Source organism: Andrographis paniculata, unplaced genomic scaffold (assembly GCF_009805555.1).
Source record: "Andrographis paniculata isolate CXL003 unplaced genomic scaffold, ASM980555v1 Contig12END, whole genome shotgun sequence".
NCBI classification, from domain to species: Eukaryota; Viridiplantae; Streptophyta; class Magnoliopsida; order Lamiales; family Acanthaceae; genus Andrographis; species Andrographis paniculata.
In genome coordinates, this window is record NW_026137402.1 from 1125143 (window position 1) to 1130504 (window position 5362).

The window sequence follows — 5362 nt, forward strand, 5'->3', positions numbered from 1 at the left end:
TACGCACTCTTGTTGATCGTGAGCGCCAAGCCGTGATAGACATGAAAGTTCGGACCGACTAAGATCTTGAGAAGATGCAGGATCAATGGGAGAAGTACCGACCTAGTAATCCCTAATCATTGGAATGAAGATTCTGACTCAGAAGAAATTAACCCTCTGCACGACTCAATATCTGATAATGAATGAACCCTTGTTAGGTTCGAACCCTTGGCAAACGGGTTCTGAAAAAGTCACTGTTTCATGCTTTCTTGTTATCCGAAAAGGCAGAAAAATACCTCTTCAGATATTTAGCATTAATACAGTCGTGTACCCTTTTACCTTCTTGATTTATAATAATAAAGGCACCATTTCCGATCTCCTGTTGAACTATGAATGGTCCCTCCCAATTCGGAGACCATTTTTCTAATTGATCAACCTGCTTATATGTAGGAAGGATAGTCTTCCAAACCAGGTCTCCTTCTTTGAATGTTCTATAAAAAACCTTCTTCCCACAAGTCTTAGCCCTGATTTCATTCTGCTTCACAATCTGATCAATTGCATGAAGTCGGTTGACATCCAGACTTTCCAATTGCTGCAACATAATTTGTTGATATTCCTCAGTAAAGTCATCATTGGTAAAACTTGTACGTCCAGATGAAACTTGAACTTCGGCTGGCAACACGGCATCCTGTCAAAAGGTGAGTTGATACGGTGAAAACCCTGTGGCAGAATTTCTGCTATTCCTATGTGCCCATAGGGCTCGAGATAATAACAAATGCCATTTCCTTGGGTTCCCTTCAATCGTTTTCTTGATAATTCCAATAATGATCTTGTTCGCTGCTTCTGCCTGCCCATTAGCCTGGGGATAATAAGGCGAAGAATGATTCAGACGAATACCAAACTCTGCCAAGAAAGCTTAAAATCTTCTCCCCAGTAAAGACCAAACCTTGGTCGGTTGTTACTGAATGAGGAATACCATACCTATATATGATCTGATTCAGCACAAACTCAATCACCTCATTCTGATCTACATTTTTCAAAGCAACCACCTCCACCCATTTGGTGAAATAATCCGTTGCTACCAAAATAAAACAATGATGTTTGGACGAAGGAGGATGAATTTTACCAAAGATATCCATAGCCCAAGATTTAAAGGGCCATGGTTTTACCATAGTCTGCAATTCTATGACTGGGAAGTGATTCAACTGCCCATGACTCTGACATTCTTGGCAGCCTTTGGCGAATTGTATGCAATCTTAAAAAATCTTTGGCCAAAAGAAACCCAAACGATGAATAGCCCATCTCATATTCAGGCCTGCCCGATGAGCTCCACAAATTCCACTGTGCACTTCTGTCATCACCTCCAAAGCCTGCTTGGGCCCCAAACATTTCAAGAGTAATCCTTCGAATGTTCTCTTATATAGCACTCCTTCTACTAATTGGAATCGTAAAGCTTTTAGTCGAATTCCAATCGGTACATTTGCTCCTTGATCTTGTAGATACATTACCAGTCATGTCCTCCAGTCAGTTCCTGTTTCTGTCTCAGGGCCGACCTCGCCACATATATCTTTTGGGATTCCCTTGCAAGCTTTTTGAGCTAAGTCATATGCAAAATGATTCTCCTTTCTAGGGATGAACTCAATTATTACTTCGGAGATCTTTGATAGCAACCGACCTACCAAATCCCTGTATTTGCGTAGATGGGGATAATTGCAAACATATTGTTTCTTCACTTGGTTAATTACCAACTGAGAGTCCCCTCTTATAATAACCGACTGAACTTTCCTGGCTATCAAGGCCTCCAATCCCAAGATTAAAGCCTCATATTCTGCTGAATTATGGGTCATGGCTTCTAATTGCAACTGTAATTTGACCCTTTGACCGTCTGGTCCTTCCAACAAAACACCTGCACCCGACCTGTTTTCTGAAGAAGAACCATAAAAAAACATTAACCAATTTCGGGTGCTTACATAAGATATACACCCAGTCGGTTGCTGTTCATGACCTGTGAAGTCTGCCAAAAAATTTGCTATTACTTGGCCTTTGACCGCTCTCAAAGGGGAATGATACAAATCGAAAGGTGTTAATTTAATAGCCCACTTCATAAGTCTACCCTGCATCGTAGGTCGTTGTAAAATTAACTTGATGAGATCAATCTTTGAAATAACCTCAACTCTTCTGGGCAACATATAATGTTCAAGTTTGGTGCATGCAAACACCAATGAATAACACATCTTCTCTGGCATTGTATAATTTAATTCTGGTCATGTGAGACTCTTGCTTAAGTAATAAATTGCCCTTTCTTTTCCATCATCTCCATCCTGAGCTAACAAACAACTGACCACTTCATAGGTATTTGCCAAATAAAGTTTGAGGGGTCGACCTTCCTTGAAAGGCATCAACACAGGTGGTTGAGCCAACGCTTGCTTTATAGCTTCTAAGGCTGTCTGTTGGTCTGGTCCCCACTCAAAAGCACTTCTTCCTGCCTTCAATAATTTAGTGATTGGTCTGACCTTGCCAGCAGCATTGGAAATGAACCGCCTGAGATAATTTATTAGCATCAATCTGTATTCCCCTTTCATGAACCAAAAACCCCAAGAAACGTCCGACTGAGATACCGAAAGCACACTTAGTTGGATTCATCTTCAACTTGTATTTCTTCATCCGACTAAAAGCATCTTTAAGATCTTTCAAATGCTCTTCAAAACTGGAAGATTTGACTATAACATCATCAATGTATACCTCCATAGATTTACCAATGAGATCATGAAAGATTGAATTCATGGCCCTCTGATAAGTCGCCCCTGCATTCTTTAAACCAAAAGGCATAACAGTCCACTCATAAATACCTAAAGCTCTTGGACATCTGAATGTTGTCTTGTGAATGTCTTCTTCTGCCAAAAAGATTTGGTTATAACCTGCATAACCATCCATCAAACTGAGAATTTTATGCCCTGCTGCTGAGTCAACTAACATATCAGCCATAGGCATCACGTATTCATCTTTAGGAGTGTCCATATTAAGATCTCTGAAATCGATGCATATCCTGATCTTCCCATTCTTCTTAACCACTAGTACAATATTGGCTAACCAATCTGCATAACGACAAGGCTGAATGAAACCTACTTTTAAAAGTTTCTGAATTTCTTCTTTAATCTGAGGCATTAAATCAAGACTCATGCGCCTTGGAGATTGCTTGTAAGGCTTGAAATCCTTTTTAATAGGCAACCGATGCTCTATCAGACTTCGCTCCAGACTAGACATTTCTGAATAATCCCAAGCTAAACAATCAATGTTTTATAACTTCGAGCATCAATGTTTTTTTTATAACTTCGAGCATCAATGTTTTTTGCTCTTCAAATAAATAATCACTCATCCTGATTATTTTTGGAACCAGGTCGGTTCCTAAGTTAAATTCCAGTAAAGGAACTTGTGCTGAGAAAGTTGGCTCTGTTTTCTCTAATAGATCAGGCCAACGAAATTTTTCATCTTCTTGGAAATGAACAACATGTATCTTTTTGATTTTTTCTATTTTTTTCAAAAGCTAGTTTAAATAATACTGATTAATAAGTATACTATAATCTTGTAAATTTGCACATTCCTTAAGAAATATATTATAAAAAGTAGGTTTGGCTTCCTCAAGAGCCATACAGTACAGTTGTTCTTTTAAAAGAACATTGAATTCTGGCCGATGAATTTTAAACCCTTTTTTGGGTATTCATTAGCCATAAAAAACTGAGACATTGAAGGTACATGACCAGAATAAAAAACTGATTCTTCAACTTGTTCTGATGCTCCGAAAGGATTGTCATTTGCTTCCATTTTGAAGACCTGATTGCCTTCCCAGAACATTAGTTGTTGATGCAGTGTTGATGGCACACATTTAGATGCATGAATCCAATCTCATCCAAGTAGGATTGAATATGTAGTATCTGCATCCACGACGTAGAAAACATAAGAGATCTTTTTGGGACCGACTTCAATTGAGGCGACCATCATACCTTCTGGTCTGGTCAGTTGCCCTGTAAAGCTGGTCATCTCAAAATCCACAGGAGATAGATCGTGAATTCCCTTCCCTAACTTTTTTAGAGTCTTTAAAGGCATCACATTGAAGACGGCTCCGTTGTCTATAAAGACTTTTGTGATTGGTTTCCCGCAAATATGTGCATTAACATACAGAGGCTTTAAATGAGATGTTGTGCTTTCTGGAATGGGAGGGAAGACTATTGGAGGAACCTCTGATTTAAAATCAGGATCTGAAATCTTTGCCCATTCTGGCTCTTCTATATAATCATCCACCAGACTTGCCCACAAGGGTTCTTCTTCAACCCAGTTAATTTCTGTCATTCGGCAGGGAACACGTGGCCCTAGTCGAGACTTGACGGACCTTGAATGATCTTCCGGAATTTCTTCCCTGGCATCAGTTTCAAGTTGAACTGTCAGAGATTCCAAACGAAACTCCTCCAAAGATGGATTGATGTTGATCTGCTCACAAAACTGACACCTGAAACCTTCAATTCTTTCACCTGATACACCTTTACCCTTTCTATGCATGGGCCAACCTGCCTCATTGTAATTAAGAGTATTTTGTATGCTGGTCGGCTGCTTTGACGAGGCGACCCCTACGGGCCGACCACCTTCTGCCTCATTCGGCTGCTCAAACGAGATGACCCTGATGGACCGACCTCTTTCCGTATACTTAGTAGCGCCTCAGCTGTCGTTCAGTTGCTTTGATGAGGCGACCCGTATAGACCGGCCTTCTTCTGGAGAAGTAATAGTGCCTTGCATATTCGGTTGCCTCGAGGAAGCGACCTTGTCTCTGTATCTCGCAGCATACCTGCGCTTGGCATTCCAAATCTAAGTACGATTCATGCCTGGGAAGCGAGGATCCACAGCAATTGGTAAAGGTTTCTTATTTCGAGTCCATTTGCTTCCGACCGAACCCGTCCTCCTAGTCGGGTGGTCCCGAACCAACGCTTGCTCCTTTAATTCCGCATTAAAAGAACCATCTTGGTTATCCCATTTTTCAGCCACTGTTTTTTCACAGACCTTGAATTTTTCTTATGGTCGGCCACTGTTTGATGAATTCCTTTTTTCTGATCTAGAACTTGCTTGTATATTAACCATTGTTGTGGTTACTTTTGGAAAAAGGTTGTTGCTCGACACCCAAAGTGATATATTTGAGCCGACCTGCCTTAATAGCCTTCTGGATCTCATTTCGAAAATGAGTGCATTGACTTGTATTATGTGTAGAAGAATTATGCCACTTACAGTATGGCCTCCCTTTGATTTCTTCCTTAGTAGCCAACCTCTGCCCCTTTGGAATTCGGATCTGGCCATCTGTTAGCAAAATGTCAAAAATCTCATCGGCCTTTGAATTGTC